At 38.0% G+C, this 20,788-nt stretch overlaps 2 protein-coding genes across 5 annotated transcripts in view; one reads left to right on the top strand and one right to left on the bottom strand.

The window, feature by feature from the left end:
* The window catches only part of LOC309636771 (uncharacterized protein), a 355,047-nt gene extending 334,619 nt beyond the window's left edge, over positions 1-20,428 (top strand). The window contains exons 8-9 of the mRNA XM_082410294.1: positions 11,123-11,212; positions 19,807-20,428. The gene's annotated coding sequence lies outside the window, so the exon portion shown is untranslated. The remainder of the gene's footprint in view (positions 1-11,122; positions 11,213-19,806) is intronic.
* The window catches only part of GRM5 (glutamate metabotropic receptor 5), a 543,363-nt gene that overhangs the window by 172,641 nt on the left and 349,934 nt on the right, over positions 1-20,788 (bottom strand). The window lies entirely within an intron of this gene.

Here is a 20,788-nt window from a genome sequence, read left to right as displayed (position 1 = left end):
CTGTGTTGCAGCATTTGAAACAAGCAGATGTGAAGACAAGGCACATAGCCTTATAAAGAAGCATTGAGAAGATTCAGAGAAGTATGAGGGAAGAATCAGCGTATCATTTACATGGTGGATCTAAGAAGTATTAGAGTGTAGTGGAGACTCATTCTGTGCTACTTTTGGCTGGGGAAGGGGTGTTGAGGGTCACTGACCTCTGCTGCATTTAAGATGTTTGATCACTTTCTCCTTGAAAATCTCTTATCCTGTGGCTTCTGTGGTACCATACTCTTCCTGGTACTCTTCTCACTGCCCTCTGCTTTCTCCATCCTCTGGGCGAGCCTCTCTTCTTACACCTGCATCTTAGGTATTAGTGTTCACCGGGGTTTTGTCTTTTTTATTTTTTTAATTGAGATATAATTGACATACAACATTATATTAGTTTCAGTTGTACAACATAATGCTTCAGTATTTGTATACCTTGTGAAATCACCACAATAAGTCTAGTTATATCCATCACTATACATAGTTACAGAATTTTTTGTGTGTGTGATGGGAACTTTCAAGATCTACTCTCTTAACAACTTTCAAATATGCAATACAGTATTATAACTATGGTCAACATGCTATACATTATATCCCCATGACTTATTTACTTTATAGCTGGAAGTTTGTACCTTTTGACTCCCTTCACCCATTTTGCCCCCCCATCCCCCCACCAGTCTGTTCTTTGTATCTATGAATTTTTTTTTTTTTTAGATTCCACATTTAAGTGAGGTCATATGGTATTTGTCTTTCTCTGTCTGACTTATTTCACTTAGCGTAATGCCCTCAAGGTTCATCCATGTTGTTGTAAGTGGCAAGATCTCATTCTTTTTTTATAGCTGAATAATATTCCATTGTGTATATATATACCACATTTTCTTTTGTCTTTGGTATTTTTTACCTGTACTTTTATATACTCTCATTTACATTTCATGCTATAACTTCAACTGCTATTTTTTTCTAATTACTTCTAAATATCTACATCCAGCCTTGTTATTCTTCCCAAGCTCTAAATCAGAGTATTCAACACCTATGAGACAGCTCAACCCAAGGGTATCTCCAATACGGTTTGTCCCAAACTACAATCCTCGTCATTTCCCCTGACAGAAAATGGTTGCCTTTTCTACTGTACATTCCTAGATGGATTCTACCATTATTCCACTAATTGTTTAAATCAGAGCCATAGGGGAGGGAGGGGCAGTGGCACTCTTCCTTACCAGGGATCTTCTCCTTCCAGAAACAAAGTCATGGTGATTCCATGTCCTTATTATCTTGGGAACCTATTCCTTTTCCCATGATGAGTTTATTTAGAAATTCATCCTTTCTCACTTGGAATAGGTGTGCAGGTCTTCCTTTGTTGTTATCAGTGAGATTTATAAAACACAAACTTAATAATACTACATCTCTGTATAAACATTTTCTTTGGCTCTCTTTGCCTTTAAATAAAGTCCAAACTCCTTAACATCACATAAGATCTTTCATGATATTGTCCTTGCTCAATATTATGTCTCATCATTCGCCTGTTCTTTTTGTATGCCTTGATTAAGTTCCTAGAAGACATTATGGTTTCTTATTAATCCTCGCAACTACCAGTTTTAATAATCACTCATGATTGCTTAGTCACACTCTTCTTCCCTTCATTTTATTAACTTCTACCTGTTTTTCTAACCTCATTTCAGAGCCTTCTCTTCTAAGCCTTTTGTGACTGATCAGTCTGAAAGAGATATTCATTTTTGTACCTTAAAACTCCCAGTGTTTAATTCCAATTTAGCATACATTGCACTGCATTTCAATTGTTTACATATATATATATATATATATATATATATATATATATATATTTTTTTTTTTTTTTTTTTTTGGCCATGCCGTGCGGCTTGCGGGATCTTAGTTCCCCTACCAGGGATTGAACCCGTGCCCCCCGCAGTGGAAGCGCGGAGTCCTAACCAGTGGTTCACCAGGGAATTCCCTGTATGCTTCTGTTCTTCAAGAAATAGTGAACTTCTTAAGGATGGTGTTTTAGTTCTATAGCCCCAGCACATAACCCACTGTTTGTCAGTAAAACAGGGACTCCGTAGTATTGGATAAAAGGAAGGAGTGTGGCACCTGTTAAGGAAGAAGGACTTTGTTGTGACAAGCAAAAAAGAGATATGCTAGCAATTTAAATGGATAATGATTTTGGAAGACAGGCTGAGGTTTAAGGCCTGTGGCGGTTTCAGAGGGGAAGTAATATTTTCTGTCTTCAAGAAAATTAAAGTCTTCTTGGTTGATAAACTTTTGGTACACAAATTAATTTAGAACAACCTAAGGCTATCTGTAAGCAAATGACAAGTGTTATGATACACACTAGAAGAGAAGTTTAGCAACAGGGAATATTTACAGGAATAAGGATAGGCAGAGCAGGCTCTAAAGAAAAGAAAGGACTTGAACTAAGTTTTGATATATCCATAGGTTTTGTATAGGTTGAGAAAAAAGGGATTTTTCAGGCAAAGGGACCATCAGGTACAAGGATGGAGATTTTTATGGCATGTGTGAGTGGTGGTTAAGAATTCCCTCTTAACTATTGCATTTATGGAGATCCAAATTCTCTCCAAAGATTCTGTCCCACAATTATAACTATTTTCCTGGTAGTTCTATCTAGGTGTCCCATCGTCATCTGAAACTCTAGACTTAAACTCAAACTCATCTTCTTTCTTCCCTAGTCAGTTGCTCTGTCTAGACTTCTTTCAAGTCACCCAGGTGTCAGAGCTTGGACTCATTCTCACACATCCCTCACAGAGTCAAGTAATGGTTTTGGCACATAATAGGCATTCTGTAAATGTTTGTAGAATCAACAAAAGAATTGGGAGTCCAGTGTGACCATGTGAAGGTTAAACACAGGGATGGATGGATTGAGTTTGGAAATGCAGAAAGAATAGCTGGTCATAACTGAGGGTCTGGACATCCTCACATGCAAGATGATCAGTGTTTGGAGAGAGAAACATCAGGTTCTGGGAACAGCAGTTCTGTTTTCATGAACCCTTGATTAAAGCCCTGAGGTTAATTATAACAAAGAACTTGGCAACCGGGATCGTTAGGAAAGTCAAAGTATGTTATCCTTTAGGGAATTTACCAGCATTCCATAAACTTAATGTCTTGAATTTTATTTTTAACACTCTCATAAACTTCAGTCTGTCTAATTCAGTGTTTCATCCCCCTAATTCCTAATTGATTGGTTTTAGAATCGTGATTGACTGGAGTTCCACTCGAATCCCTTCCAAAAGAAGTGAGTGAGTTGTAAAATTCTCCAAAGGACATTATTAATTCAGTCTTCAATGATTATAATGTAAACTTAACAAATGTTTATTAGGCACCTACTATATATCTATGCTATCATTTGAGTTACAATGACAAATAACATATTCTTTATCCACCTTCACCCCCATCCCACCCACACTTAAGTTCCTTGGGGACAGGTATTGTATCCTTGTTATATTTATATCCGAGTACTTGGCAAATAGTAAACAGTGTATAAATATTTATTGAATTAATAGATGACAAATTAAACATTATAAATGCTATGATTGCGTTTATATGCACAGGATGCTATAAGAAATATGGAAATAATGACTTTTTATTACTTTTGTATCAATATTACTTACTTTATTGTTTATTACCTAGAATAGTGTATTTCAGAGAGCAGATTTTCAATTTAGTTGATAAATTTTAGAATAAGTAAGTGAATTAGACACAGTGAAATCCTCAACTCAAGTACTCCATCACCATCAAGCTGCTAGATAATAAAAGTGATTATTTTTAAAGTGGAAATTCATTAATTTAATCAACACCTATTTATTTATTTAGAACCTACTGTGTGCTAGGCAAAGCACTTAATGTTTGTGGTCAAATGGTGACCAAGACATGGTCATTTTTGTTGAAAGAACTCAGTGATTATTCATCTGAAATTATATAAAAGCAATATATATATTTGAGAAATGAAAATAATCTGATTACCTAACTGCTTTAAAACATACTTGAAATCTGTGGAAATGCAGTTAGAGTAACGAGATAACAAGTTGCTGTATAAATTAATGAATAACTTTTAAAAGTAGTTTATTGGTGGACAACCTGTAATTTCATATTTTTATTTATGATAATGTCCAGTAAAGTTAATTTTACTATATGCATTTATGTGATTAGAAGGCATGTGTTTGTGTGTGTGTGTGTGTGTGTATGTTTTTTCTTTTTTTAATCGTACATTTGCAGCATTATCCAGAAGCCCTGACTTATAGTAGGTAGTGTTTTCCTGTCCATATTCACTCTTGTCTTCTCCTGTATTAAACACATGCTTTAACTCCAAAGCTGTGGGCTGATTGGTTTCAGTCAATCAGGGTTATCTCTTTTGTTGCCACAGTTATTGATTTAGATAACCTTAGTCAATATAATTAGACTTTATATTTATCCTGACCTAGTCAGAACCTTTGCTGGGAATGTGGGATGCATATATCCTCTTTGTCCATTTGGACAATGTCACATGAGATTGTAAAGCTGCTGAATGTTATTCTTCCACCACGAGAGAGAAACCATCCTGAGTGTGGAGCTGAAACACGAAGAGTCACTAAGAAATGGAGTCAGAGTCCTGGTCACACCATACCAAACCCTGACCACCTTGGACTTTTTAATTACACAAAGTAATCAATCCTCTTTAATGCTGAAACCAGTCTATGTTGAATTATGTGCTATTTGTATCAAAAACAAAAACATTAAATGTTATAAGTAGGTGTTAAATTGAAATGTGGCTGTTAATTCATCATTGATCATAAGGCTGTATCTTTATGCGTGATTTGCTACATTAAATGTTTAACTGAAAAAAAGAGACTTTCATTTTATTGAATACTAAAAGTTGGCAAGTTTTTAGATTAATGTTGCATATTATCACCATACATGGAGTGTTATTACTACTTCCAGATAATCAGTTACTGACAATTATGCTGTATATGTTTCAAAATATTGGAATTAATATGTATACAGTATTGATAATGAACTTGTGATCCTTACTAATTAAAAATCACAACACACAGAAGAATGTGGACTTAAGGTTACAAACATGATGGATTTTTAATTGGTCTAGCCCACCCTGAACCTCTCCTCACTTGTCCATTATCTGAACCACACCATCCAAATTGTTGCTTCTTTAGTCCGCTGGCCATCAGCACTGATTTTCACGCTTTTAACATACTTAAGCAATTGGCTAATTCTTTCCTCTCTATAATTTTCTCATTTGTTTATTAATTCATTCATTCTACATATTTATTTAGTAGCTCCTAAATGCTATGCAATGAACTTATGTACAAAACACCCAATATAACAAAAAAGATATATTTGAGGCCATAACAGTAAATACAAGTATTAACATCAAGATCACATAATAATTTTTAATTACAAGTTGATTACAACAAGGGAAAGAAGTACAATGAAGAAATATGAGAAGCTGACTTGACCTTGTCTGGGGACCAAGAAGACTTCTCTGAAGCCAGTGTTTAATCTGAGCTCAAAAGATGAGTGACAATTAACCAAGTAATGAAGTATGCCAGTAATAATTAACCAGGTAAAGCAGTATCCTAGGAAGAAGTAGCCTATTTGAAGCCATTATTTGAAGTCCTTAAGATAGGAAAGAGCATGACTCATTTACAGAAATGAAAGACGGCCAGGGCAGAGAGTGAGAGGGAGAATGGCACAGCATGCCAAAAGCCATATCATAGGAACCTCACAGGCCACTTTAAAGATTTTAGCCTTTGTCCTAAAGACAAGAAAAGTCACCGAAGAGTTTCAGGTAAGCAGTGACACAATCAGATTTGCATTTTAGAAGCATCACTCTATAAACTAGTTAAAATATGAAAAAATTAGTGATGAGAGGCAAAAGTAGAAGATGCAGTTGCAAATGAAGATGCAGTTGCACTGATTCAGTAGACAGATCACTGTAGCTTGGATGATAGTAGTGGAGATGGAAAATAGTGAAGAAATTTGAGAGATAATGAAGCATGGAATCGTGGGATTTTCAGACTTGCTGGCTATATGGAGAGGAACAGAGGATTATATGACTTTCAGATCTCCTGCTTAAACAACTGGAGGGCTATTTGTAGCATTCATTGAGAGAAGGTCCACAGAGAATACTAGTTTGGGGGAGAAGAATTCTGTTTTAAATATGGTGACTTTCTAATATACAAGTAGAGATGTTAGATATGCTAGTTTGGGATTCCAGAGACTTTGCATTGGAGACATGAATCTGAGAATGAGGATTCTAGACTTTCAGGTTATAAAAGAAACCAAATACAAACTAACTGTGTAAGTACATGTATGTATGTATGTATCCTAACTATTCTGTCTATCTGTCTGCCTGCCTGCCTAAGTATCTATCTATCTATCTGAATTCTGTTGCCTTTCATTACTGATAAGTCCACTCATAGAGTTGGCTTCACATTATCACTATAACCTGGGGCTCAAAATATTTTATTAACTCCTTTAATTTAGAAGTTGGGAGGGAAGTTGGATTAAATTGGTTTGAAAACTATGTGGAAGGTAAGTCGAACAAGTGACATTATGCTGAGGAACAACCCTATTGATGCCACTTGACTTCACCATACTTGATTTGTATTAATTAAATTCAGTAAGACACAAGCTTGACCATAGGCTGGACAAACACATTTTAAGTAAGGCAGTTTTCTGCTTTTGAGTTCTTAAACTTGGAACTCACTCCCTCAGCCCTATATGTTTCATGGCACCTTCCTTACTCTCCACTTTTTTTTTTTTTTTTTTAATTAATTAATTAATTTATTTATTTTTGGCTGCGTTGGGTCTTCGTTTCTGTGCGAGGGCTTTCTCTAGTTGTGGCAAGTGGGGGGCCGCTCTTCATCGCGGTGCACGGGCCTCTCACCGTCGCGGCCTCTCTTGTTGCGGAGCACAGGCTCCAGACGCGCAGGCTCAGCAGTTGTGGCTCACGGGCCCAGTTGCTCCGCGGCATGTGGGATCTTCCCAGACCAGGGCTCGAACCCGCATCCCCTGCATTGGCAGGCAGACCCTCAACCACTGCGCCACCAGGGAAGCCCACTCTCCACTTTTTTTTCATCCATTTAATAAGAAACAAAACCCCCAAAGTCCTGAGAATTGCTACAGTTTCAATGATTAAACCACTGATTTACTTACACAAACCAAGCCTATTACCTTTCTCCTGGCTTCTCCAGATGCTGTGCTGGTGTTCTATGAACAGTCACTTCAGTGACACTCTCAGCATTAAACCAAAATTTCACATCTTCTTGATCTTTCATCATGTTTACATCTCACTTCTGTCACATCACACTCACCGTTTTCCTTCCTGAGCCTTCCTGATGTTCTGAAAAGCACTCAGAAAGAAGTGTATAAGAAAGATGGTGAAGGAGGAATGATGATATGAGTCCACTCCGTCAGGAGTACCTCATGATATAAATGTCCCACTTGACTCTTAGGAGGTCCTTGAAGAGGCTACTTCTTTTTTTTTTTTAAGTTAATTTATTTTTATTTTTTTGGCTGTGTCGGATCTTAGTTGCGGCAGGTGGGATCTTCGTTGAGGCATGCAGGCTCTTTTGTTATGGCACGAGGGCTCTTTGTTGCAGCGTGCGGGCTTCTCTCTAGTTGTGGCATGTGGGTTTTCTCTTCTCTAGTTGTGGCACTCGGGCTCCAGAGCGTGTGGGCTCTGTAGTTGTGGCGCGTGGGCTCCAGAGTACGTGGCCTTTGTAGTTTGCGGCCCGAGGGCTCTCTAGTTGAGGTGCCCGGGCTCAGTAGTTGTGGCACGTGGGCTTAGTTGCCCCGCGACATGTGGGATCTTAGGTCCCCGACCAGGGATCGAACCTGCATCCCCTGTATTGGAAGGTGGATTCTTTACCACTGGACCACCAGGGAAGTCCCAAAGAGGCTATTTCTTTACACATAAGATTTTTTTTTCTAATCTAGAGCTGGATTGAGAGATCCCTTTAATGAAGAGGCCTACATCACTTAACAAAAGGAAGAGAGTATGTTGGAACAAAGTTGGAAATCGGAAATTCATCATGGTGTCAAATACTATGTGAAAAAGGTAGTTGAGAATTATAGATGAGATTACAAAAAGAATTTTGCAAGATTCTGTGGCTTTTGTAAGACATCCTCATGACTAATTCTAAGTCTCATATTCAGTGTCCTTCATTGCATCTTAGACCTTCCTCTTCAAGACACTTGAGTGGACTTGCTCTCAGAATCCTTGTAAGCATTTCAGTTTTTCTCTTTGTATCCCCTTCTTTCCTGGATCTTCAAATTTGCAGAGGTCTCAACATCTTAAAAAATATAACCGTCTTAATTTGCTCCTGTCCCTGCCCGTTACATCATATTTATTCCTTTTTATTCACTTTCAAACATCCATTATGAAGCACAATTTATACTTCCATTTTTCCACCAATTCCTTACTTTTTAGAAGTCATCTTCCTTTCTACTCTTCCTCCAAAAACTGCTTTGTCAAAGTAAATAAATATTGACTCTTTTCTTTGCAATTTTTGTCCTTTTTCCCTTTGACTTTCTGGAGCCCTTTCTACTTGAAACTCCTTCCTCTCTTTGGTTTCACGATCCAGCGCTACTTGACCTGGAGTTACTTTTCTACTCCTTTTCTTCCTTTACATTTCTGGATTATATTTCCCCTCTTGTCCACACACTCTAGAGGTTGAGCACCTCTCTTCTTGTTAATCATATCACATGTTCTTTCTCTTGAGAAGTCTTACCATTCTCATGATAATTGTTTGTCCTACTTATTGAATTATCCAAATTGTAGCCACCAACTGCCTGTCACATATTTACCCATGAAAAATCTAGTGTTCACATAGAACAAGATTACCAATATTTTTAGTGCAATTTAAAATTTATGGTTACTGTATGATTTAAATCCAATAAACTGATTTTAAGTAAACTAGGAGTCAGGGCGCAGAATAGGTAACTTATTTCCCTGTGTATCGGTACACGTCTATGGGGCTACTGGCAAGTTGGCTGAAGTAAAGAGGCAGAGCCTGAAAGCTGCAAGCAGCATCATGCAACTTTCTTGTGAATATAATATAAAAATTTAGCAACAGTCTTTCCTTGGAGAATAATTATTTTAATAAGAATACTGAGCTTACAACTCAAATCAGTAAAAAGTAAACACTGATTATAATCAGGTATGGTGTTATATATAATCATGTCTTGCAATAATATATAGGACTGTGGACTACCTCTCTATTTAGCTCTATGGAAACTACCACCATAATATCTATCAGTTATTCAAACACTAAAAAGAAATGTTTGTGTACCATCTCTTTTTTCTCTTTAAATCCTACTTATTCTTCAAGTACACATTCTGGTATTAATTACTTCCTGACACTTTATCCAGTCCTCCCTTCTGTCTCAATAATGAATCAGTTTTTCATACACCTGCTTGTGATGCTTCGTTTGTATGCCTATTAATGCAGTTACTTCTAATTAGAGTTGGACAGGGTATAGTTAGGTGTTTACTTGTGTATACTATCACTAACTTGTGATCTCCATGACTTAAAGGAGGCTTCCTTCCTTCAATCTTTCCTTTTTTCTCTCCTTCTCTCCTTCCTTGCTCCCTTTCTCGCTCCCTTCGTTCTTCTTTCTTTCTTCGTATTTTCCCCATGTCTGGTTCATTATAGCTGCTCAATAGCTTACTGGTGTTTAAACTGAATAGTCTTATTAATCGGCTGACATATTAGGCAACCATTTGTGTCAAGCATTTTCAATGATGTCAGTTTCATTACTAACTTAAATAGTTAATTTCTCAACTCTGAAACAAAAGCAAAATACTTCTCTCCCAACTCATGTAAACATTATGTTATTCATAAAGTTTTTAGTCCAATTTTCAAGGTTTTTGTCCTCCTAACAATTTCTGACAATGAGTCATAGCAACAATGCCACCACAGGTGGGTCTCAGGGGATCATTGTCGCCACAAGGCATTGCATTAATTTCACACTGTGGTTTATTAATGGTATTGTCAATACCCTCATGAGGTATGAGTGTTTGTGAATCCCTGATGTTTCCTGATTACTCGGCTTGCACTCTAGTCCTTTACCAAGAAGTCCTTCCCACTAAGTTGTCAACAGGAAAAACAATGACTAATGGCAGATCATGTAGCTATGCACACAATCATCTTATATTACCTAAGCATTTTATATTGTGCCTGTTAATTTTATTTATTTACTTACTTATTTTTCTTCTGCTAGACTAAAACATGTTCATGATTTCCTAGTTATAATGTGATAAGCTATGCATGGAATTATCAGAATGGAGTCTGTCAGTTGGCATTGTCCTCAAATTCTTGAATACCCACTCAAAATCTCTTAATAAGTTTTATTATTTGTAAATTAGTTTTCCGTATAAATTAATTTATGATTGGTAGTTTAAAAAGTCTTTGTGCTCTCATGCAAGATTCAATTAACTACTTTGGATAAATGAAAACTGATTACATAGGAAAAAATCATTCAACAGCTAAAAAAATATTTAATGAGCCCTATTATGTGCCAAGCACTGACCTAGGCACTGGCAAATCAGGGGAGTAAAGGGATAAGAAGGGTGGCTTCTCTTTTGAAGTGCATTAAAGGGGGACTGGCAGAAAAAACAAATACAGACACACACGTATATAATAACTTTAGATAGCAATATTTGCTCTAATAAGAGTAAAGTGCAGTGGATTAAATAATATCGTGGAGGGGACAGTGGTATTTCCGTTAGAGTGATCAGGAAAGAGTGTTCTGAGTTTATGATATTTGAACTCAGACCTGACTAATGAAAAGGGAGCAGTCACACAGAAGTCTGGGAAAAGAATATTCCAGGCAGAGAAAAATGCAAGGGCTCTGATGCAGAAATAAGCATTCTTTTCTAAGAATAGAATGAAGAACAATGTAGCTGAAGCATAATGAACAAAGGGAGAGTGGGTTAGAGATTCCTTTGAAGATGCAGTCAGGGGTCCAATCACATTGAACCGGTAGGCCATTTTTATACTAAATGTGATGTGAAACCTTTTGGATGTTTTAAGCAGAGGAGTTACAAGTCTGATTTATGTTTAAGGACTATTCCAGATACTCTGTGGAGACTGTACTACAGGGAATCAAGAACGTGATTAGAGAGTTCATTTGGGAACCTAATACAGTAGTCCAGGTAAGGAACGATGATGGCTTGGAACTGAGAGGTACAAATGTTGGTGATACCAATTATTGCACTGGATATATACTTTGAAGCTTAAACGTAGTATGATTTGTTGTTGGATTGAATATGAGGAGTGATAAATAGAGAGGAGTAAAGGGGGAGCCCAAAGGTTTTGGCTTGAACAATGCATGGTAGAAACAGAATTAAAGTGGAGATGTCTGGGGGTGGAGCAAGGTTTAGAGGCACAGATCAAGTTACCTATATTAATATGCTAAATATAAAATGCCTATTAGACGTTCAAGTTAAGATGTTGAGAAAGCAGCTGAATAGACGAGTCTGGAACTCAAAGGGAGAGTTCCAGCCTGGAGATGATAAATTTCAGAATCAGCAGCAAGAGAGATGACCTTCAAAACCATAGGAAAAATAAGAATATGAAGCAAAGAGCATAGGACAGCTGTACTCTGCTTTTCACAAAGCCTCCCTCCTTCTTCCTTCCTCCCCTCCTTCTCCCCACCCTCCCAGACCCCTACACCCTCCTCCCTGATTGCTCAGCTGGAAGTGGTCCTTCTCCAAACTCCCTTCAGATTCCCATCTCAGGGCGCTCTCACAGCACTGACTAGATTTTGCTTTCTATTACAGTTATGTTTTATCTTTATCTCCTTTACGAGACCCTCAGACAAGAGTCCCATCTGGAAGCTTCTGGACTTTCTGATCAGTTTGCCTGGAAATGTTATTTCCTTTCCCAAGCCCTGCTCTTCCCCCAGCATTTTATCTAGCCTACACGTGTTCATTGGGCAGGGCCTTTCCTCCCCCAAACCTTCCCTAGCCTCCCAATCTAAATGAGGCTCTGGTATAACTCCAGACTTAGGTTCTCCCAGGAAAGGAAAGCCAAATCAGATGTCCATCATTAAAAAATATGTATTTCACACCTATCTACACATGATGGTGGAAAATGAATTATACATACTTTGCATCTAAATGTATTTCTATATAGTTTCACTAGGAAAAATGGGAATTTTCAATTCCATATGTATATCTATATGGTGCTTTATATTTAGAAAAGTCCCTTCACCAACCTTATTTAATTAACTCATTAGAGTTTTCATGCTAATTAACTGTTAGTATTATTATACTACTATGTATGAGAAAAGTAAACGTTAGGAGCCTTTAAAAATTTTATCTAAATTGCAAGATAGTGACAGTACTGAGAGTCAGATCCAGAAGTCCCTATGATTGCAATCTTCCTTCCACTCTAACAGCTTATTCTGGAGCCCCAAATGTTTCATTTTAGCCTTGACTTAATTTTTAATCTTCCTTTCACTAGGTGTATTTACATATGCACATTCACAGGCATTTATATATACATACTCATTTACATGAAGTGGTCAAACAGGTTGGACCATCTGGAAAAGTGTTGGATGAGAAGTGAGAAGGGCAGTATGACAGGTATGATTACAGACCTGTAAAGTGAAGCGCTATAAAGATCTACCTTCAGTACTGGACTCAAATACTAAAGACTTCAACTCTGAGGATCAGATCACTGGGTATTTAAATAAATGTCCCAAAGGCACTGAATAGTGGATAAAATAAAGTTTACATCTTAACACCTCATTGTTACATAATCTCTTTCAATTTTCCTTAATTGTATTTAATCTTAAATCATTGTATTCCCAGTAGCTATAATTAAGGTGCAAGTGGACAATGAACGAGTTATTTTCTGATGCTCAGACTCTAACTCAGAATTATATTCTCCAAATTTCAGTACGGACCTCAAGAGCATTCATGAAATATTGACCAAGAGTGGGATGTCTTATATTTTAACAAAGTTTATTTTATTTCATAATGAAATATTGCCTAGTGAAAGTCAATTTTTAAGGCACACAGAAATAATCCACTTAGAAAACTGTTCAGTTATCCTGAGACTATTCTTTGTTATATAGACAAATTCTAAAGGAAAAAGATTACCCAAATATTTTATTCACTTGTCCCAAAGATATCAAAGAGGGACACAATCTCTATAATTTATCTGCTCACCAAGTATATTATATTATATTAATTATATAATTAATTATATAATATATTATATAATTATATGCATTATATTAATTATAATAAATATTCATAGATGCATAGTAGAAATAGAATTGACTTTGAATCAGACAGAGCTGAGTTTGATTCCAGCCGCCTCCTCAACTTTTTAGAAGATTAGATCTTGAGCAGTTAACTTCCATGAAACTCACTTTCATCATTTGCAATATGTGAGACAAAAGCACCACCTCTACATAGTTATTGTTATAATTAGTGTTAAAATACAAAAAGCACCATACAAAACACACACTACATGAAAGGGTCATTGTGTAGATAGGATAAAAATTCATACCATAATGTTCACAGTATCTAGTACAGTACCTGGCCCCTAATAGGCACTTGAGGAATATTTGTTGAATGAATGAATACTAGAAACTGCTCACTGCCATACTGAAAAGACAACCCAGTGTTTCAACAGTTCTCCACATGTAAAAACAAAACATTCATCCTTATTTCATTCAACAAATATATATCAAATGCCTGCACTGTGTTAGGCTCTGGGTATAGTGAATGTGTGCAACTTTCAGACAAGTTAGTAAAACAGGTCCCTGAATATGCAATTTCCATACACTGTGATGAATTCAGTAGCACAAAGAACAATATGAACTTATAGGAAGCAGCCAACCTAGTTTTGAGGAATTTGTTAAGACTTCTCAGAGAATGACTGAGATGCATGAGCCTCTACAAAAACAGTGGAAGAACTGGGGTGATGAAAGCATATTATAGGTGGAGGGAACAATGTAAACACTAGAGAAAGCCTGCTCATTATGGGTCTATATGGCTACAGTGAGGAAATTATACACTGCAAATATACTTGCTAATTTTCCTCAGTTTTTATCCCACTAACCTCTCTGGATCCCTCAGGCACTACTGTTCTCACTTGCATCTGGACTGAGCTTTAGCAGATCACTTTCTGATCTCCAGCTCTGTTTGTCTTCTACCTGCTCAGCTTTGAGTTTGTGTCTATTCCTGCTGGTGTCTGGACATCAGTTCATGACCCTTCTCTGGCTTCCTTCCTGTGCACTGCTCTTGGCATGAAGACAGCGGCTCGGCTGTGGAGCCTGGTGATATACTTGATCACCAGACACCACCCAAGACGAAGCTGGGGAGGTAAAAGTGGTCCTGATGTCCTTAACCTAGGACCCTTTTTGTTTTTTTATTAATTGAGGAGATATGTTTGAAGTTCCTTCTTTATGCCAGACACCGTCATAGATGCTGGGGAATCAGAACAACCTGTCCTTCAGGAGCTCGTTATCCAGCTGGGTAAATGACATGAAAACAAATGGATAGCGCAGCAAGAGAGGCGCTGATAAAAATCTATGTAAAGGTCTAGTAACACAGAGATGATTCTTATCTAGCAGTCAGTTTACTAATGCAGATAAATAAGAGTCCTTTGAGTAAATGTAACACAAATGCATATATCAGGCATCACAGTATTGTTATTTTCTGTTTATTTATGGCTAAATCAATCCTTTTATATTACAGAAATAATTTTAGAATATAAGCAGTTTTCTTGACCCTGAATTTCAGATAAATGATTCAGAATATTTTATTCTAACTTAATAGCTCACATTTTATTTCTTTGAACAGAACTCAGTCTTTTTTGGGGGTGGGAGAAGAGAAACTCCATCATTGTGGGAAAGCATATTATAAACCTTGAACAAAGAAACTGACATAATGAAATAGATTCATTCATTAAAATAGGATATTGTATGCAATTCACCAATGACAGTTTTATTCACATTGATTTATCTTTTTAAAAAGATGAATTCTGGAATGAATTCCAATTTATGTAAAAGAAATAGTTCCTAATTCACATGACTTGTCACCGTTTGGCATTGGTAGACGAATAACTAAATTCCTATTTTGTATTCGATGCCACACAAGGTGCTGATGGAACTGAAATGGATGGCATGGTCCCTGTCCTCAAGGAGCTGTCAGTCTAGTCACAGAGATACAAGTTGTTCTGGTGTGGTATGGTCAAGGGCTCTTCTAAATCACGCTGGGGCTGGGAATGAGAGGAGCCATAGAAGGTTTTCTGGGCCAGAGGACTAACCTGAATTGAGCCTTGAAAGCAAATTCTACAGTCACTGAACCCACATTCAGTTTTGATCTCACCTCTTTATTCATCTCTTTGTTCAGTGGTTTGGGTTAGCTTTATAGATGGAACTTGCATATGAGGAGTTTGGAAGAGAACCATTTTTTTAATTGGGGTATAGTCGCTTTACAATGTTGTGTTAGTTTCCGCTGTACAACGAAGTGAATCAGCTATGTGTATACATATATCCCCTCCTTCTTGGACCTCCCTCCTCCCTCCCCATCCCACCCATCTAGGTCACCACAGAGCACCAAGCTGAGCTCCCTGTGTTATACAGCAGGTTCCCACTAGTTATCTGTTTTACACATGGTAGTGTATATATGTAAATCCCAATCTCCCAGTTCATCCCACCCCCCTTCCCCCCCCCATGCCATGTGTCCACACATCCGTTCTCTACATCTGCGTCTCTATTCCTGCCTTGCAGATAGGTTCATCTGTACAATTTTTCTCAATTCCACATATATGCATTAATATACAATATTTTTTTTCTCTGACTTAGTTCACTCTGTATGACAGACTCTAGGTCCATCCACGTCTCTACAAATGACCCAATTTTGTTCCTTTTTATGGCTAATATTCCATTGTGTGTGTGTGTGTGTGTGTGTATATACCACATCTTCTTTATCCATTCATCTGTCAATGGACATTCAGGTTGCTTCCATGTCCTGGCTATTGTAAACAGTGCAACAATGAACATTGGGGTGCATGTGTCTTCTTGAATTATGGTTTTCTCAGGGTATATGCCCAGTAGTGGGATTGCTGGGTATATGGTAGTTCTATTTTTAGTTTTTAAAGGAACCTCCATACTGTTCTCCATAGTGGCTGTATCAATTTACATTCCCACAAACAATGGAAGAGCGTTCCTTTTCTCCATACCCTCTCCAGCATTTATTGTTTGTAGATTTTTTGATGATGGCCATTGTGACCAGTGTGAGGTGATACCTCATTGTAGTTTTGATCTGCATTTCTCTAATAATTAGTGATGTTGAGCATCATTTCATGTGCCTCTTGGCCATCTGTATATCTTCTTTGGAGAAAGGTCTATTTAGGTCTTCTGCCCATATTTTGATTGGGTTGTTTGTTTTTTTTGATGTTGAGCTGCGTGAGCTGTTTGTATATTTTGGAGATTAATCCTTTGTCAGTTGCTTTGTTTGCAAATATTTTCCCCCATTCTGAGGGTTGTCTTTTCGTCTCGCTTATGGTTTTCTTTGCTGTGCAAAAGAGAACCAATTTAAAACCAGCATATGGACAAGTATACCTAACCTGACGTGTGAAGGTTGTGGAAAGCAAAGAGGCCCCTGCCCTTTTGGTTCTTTTTTAAATAAGTTGCCACTAACACTTGAAGAGAGGGCTACAACTGCAGTGCAGTTCTGCAAATTGCATACGGTGATAGGATGTGACTGGAGAAGGATAAGGAGAGCAGCGAAAGAGTGGTGTAGGAGAGGACATTATATCTCTAATAAAGTCAAATAGGGGCTTGAGTCAAATACTTCTTCTTCTATAACCATAGTTTTATTTTTTTCTCTATTAGCAGAGAAAGGATCACATTTAACTTATTTTACTTATTGTCCTTATGGATGTAGTCATTTTTCTATATTCCTGTGAATAATGTGTAGATGTGTCATAATTCTGGTGTTTGGTTTTTCTAAAGAATAATAGTTACTTTGCTCAGCCATGTAGGAAGACCCAAGAGTGACCTGCTTATTATACTTTTAAAAGTAAGAAGCATTATCTATGCAGTCAAAGCAATTAGAAATATGGTTGCCTGCAGAATAGGTCCCACCTACATCCATCTGCTGGCCACCACTATCTCTATATAGATGGCTATTTTATACTTCCTGACCACACTCCTCAGCTGCTGTCTACTACGTCTGCCCACTGCAGCTTGGCTATTCCACAGACACTGCAATCTCAACACCTGGATTTAGCATTTGTTTTCCCAAACTTACTTGTCATCTTGTGTTTTGTAATACTGTTAATAGATGCTACCACCCACCGAGGTACTTAAGCCAGAATTTTAGGAGTTATTCACAGTTCCCACCTTCTCTTCTATTGTCTTTCCTATGAACTCCCAATAAAATAGGCATTTAATCAGAACCAAGTCCTGTCATTCTATCATAAATGTCCCTTAGACAAGTCTCTTCTCCATCCCGTTGATTCCGATTAGACAGGAGTACTACAACACTCTACGATCTAGTCACATGGTTCTACAATGAAATTTTTATGATGTCATTGATGACATCATCCTCCTGCTTAAGGCAGCTCCCTAGGAGCAGCAGGACAAAGTCTAAATTGCTGACTTACCGTGTCCTATGCTGCTCTTCCTAAGCTGGCCCCATCTCTTACTCAGTCCTTACCTGCTCTAGCTCTTCTCAGAGGGATAATCTGCTCTGGAAACACTGGAACCTCTGCACCATTTTCTCTTGTCTCTGGAAAACTGTGAAAACCCTCAGTGTTAGCTCAAACCTGATCTCCTTTAGGAAATTTTCTTAGACCCCAGGCAGGTTAGAGACTCTCTTTCATCCTCCTTTAGCACCTTTATCTCATAGCCAGTGTGCTCTAATACTTCCTTTTCTCATCTGTCCTTCCCTAAGGGCTCCTTAAGGGCAGGAGTGATGATTTGTTTTTCTCTGTCTTTAGCACCTCCTATTGGGTTTTGCATAGTACAAGTGCTCAAAAAGGGCTCTTTGTGTTAGGGCATGGACACAGGAATGGATGAATGAGTGAGTAAATGAATGACCTAGATTATGATTAGTTGCAGAATGAACTTCAAGTAAAATATAATGCTGAATGAACAGAATCCAACCTTCACACAAGGCCCTTATGACATTCTAAAGGCCCCGTTACTGATGTTCTCTGTGACCTCTAATGAGTCACTTAGTTTCTCATCTGTAAAGCTTAATTAGTGCTTCAGCAGTAAGTGCAAGCCCTTAAAATGCTAGATGTTCAATTCATTGCTTCAGAAACACTGTCACGCTCATATTCATTTGGAATAAAACTATAAGATAGGCAACTATACTCCATTTTCAATTAAAAATGCTAGGCTCCCTCTTGCCTGAAATAGACGTAATGGCAGCTGGTTCCCAGCTATGCCCGAAGATGCCTCAGCTTCAAACATGGGAATGTTACCACTTCTGAGAGACAAAGTCCCTTCTCTTAACTCCAGGGCAACCTTCCATGATGGTTGCACCTGGGGCCGGTGCAGGATGAGTAATCAGAGTGAATGGGAGAAAGAGGCAAACAGGCAGTTCTAACGGAAACAGTCTAGTGGCTCACTGTCAGTCAGCAGGCTGGCAGTTTTACAGTTTCTTTACTGGACCTGAATCACTGCAATGAGTGGTCCAATGCAGAGGAGAGAAAATGGAGTTTGTATTTCTCACCGTTTTTAACCAACTAGGGAATTAAGGAACGTGCACATTTTTAAAAAACAGTTTAAAGTTACATACAAAGATGACATGGCATTAAAAGCAATTCAATCCAATCCAATTCAACAAACCTCTTTTTGAGGTCCTACTGTCTATATAGAACACTACATTCAATGCTGTGAAAGGAACATCAATGAATGGATGGGAAATAGGTCCAAGCCTCTGCACTTTCACATAAGTAGTAGTAGAATGTGTCACTAATAGAAATGAACTTGTTATAATGGCTGTATGGAAATACAAAGTATTGTGGGAAGAGAAAGGGAAAGGTGATTTCTGATTTGGGGTTTGGGAAAAGCTTTGCAGAGAGTATAGAATCTAGCTGGGAGACTAGTCTAGTGAAGAGCCAAGTGGGGTTGGTGAAACTGTTCCCTGGAATTAGGCAGACTTACCTGCCTACCACGGTAGTGCTGGACTGGGCACACCTCTCCACATGGACAGAGTGCCAGGTGAGATTTAGGAACCCAGGACAGCCCTTGCCCTAAAAAAAAAAAAAATCACTCCCTATGAAGGAAGGCAAAGATGAGCTGATCCTAGTTATTCCTCCCGAACTTACCAATCAGAGAAGTCACTCTACCTCCTCAGAGAGAAGCCCAGAGCCACGCTAATTAAGCTCCGTCTGAGGAAGAAAATCTTAGGAGTAGGGAAGAAACATTCCCAACATATGATAGGATCTGCGTGATGAAAGACTGGGGAGGGGAACAGCTGAACGTGAACTTTGTAAGCAAGCTCTGAGCAGGTGGAATAATGTAATGACTGATGCTAATGTTTTTCTTGATGCAAACAAGTCACCTACATTCTCTGACCCTTGGTTTCCTCATCTTCGAGTTGGAGATAATAGTACCCATTTCACTGAACTCAATAAATAGTAGCCGTGATTATGTCAACTGCCAGAGTGACAGGATTCGGGGTATGTTAAATAACTGGACAACTTTCTCCACAAAGTGACTTTGGGATTTTGAGTTTTATTAAATATCTGTTTCTTCCTAATTTATCAGCTTGGTGAGATCAAATTCCTGTGTATTGGGTTTGCTCGAAGTGAATTGGACCTATTAAACACATTTAATCCACCATACTTCTGTAGCGTATAGGAAGACTCTGGTTTGAATTTGTGGAGCAGGAGAGAAGAACACCACAAGCACAGCAGGTACGATGAATAGCACCAAAAAAGTGTAGAGGTAAGAGCAAGGATTTGACACAGTCGAAGTGAAGTGGTGTGCATGTAAATGAAGACTGCCAAGGGGCATGAGGGTGGAAAGAACACTGGGCATAATTTCATTTTCAGTTCCACCCTTCTCAGAGCTTCTAACTTTTTCAATGGGACCAGGCTAATGAGCCTGAACAAGCTTTAAAACAAACCAGCAAAGGGGATCTGCAATGCGTCAGGACCCTAAATGCCTGTAAATGCACGATTGAACGTTCAGAAGACCATTATGACCACACAGCTGAAGGTTAGTCGGGAGTACACTTTCTTGGTCTTTTAGAAAGCAATGTTATGGGTATTTTTATTTTATTATATAAATATAAATGTTTATGGCTATAGAATCATCTTAGGCTGTTGATTACCTGTGACTATTAGGGAAAGATGAACTATTTCTCTGATATATGAATATGTTAGAATGCCAAAGGGCATCTGTCACACAGATTATTTTTCGAAGACTAAGTGACAAACTGAGATCTTCAAATGGAAATGATTTTACGCTTCCTGATGAAGTACCTGCTCTTAAATGAGCTCTGAACTTAACCATGTAAACCTCGGCTTTGTGTCAGTTTAATGGCTGAGTTCAGAGAGATAAGTTATGTGTCTGGATCAATGGCTATAGAATAATCGGGAGGGATTATTTGCAGCCATCGAGGTGTGACATCTGATAAGGAGAAAGAAGATAACAGAGAGTTTGCATGCCTCTTAATTTACATCAAATATAGTTTTAGAAGGAGGCTGAAGGGACTTGTCTGATTGCAACTTAACAGCCTCTAGAA

This window comes from Balaenoptera physalus (assembly GCF_965194825.1).
Source record: "Balaenoptera physalus genome assembly, chromosome: 10".
NCBI classification, from domain to species: domain Eukaryota; kingdom Metazoa; phylum Chordata; class Mammalia; order Artiodactyla; family Balaenopteridae; genus Balaenoptera; species Balaenoptera physalus.
The sequence above is the reverse complement of the archived record's forward strand: the minus strand, read 5'-3'. Positions and strand labels throughout refer to the sequence as shown.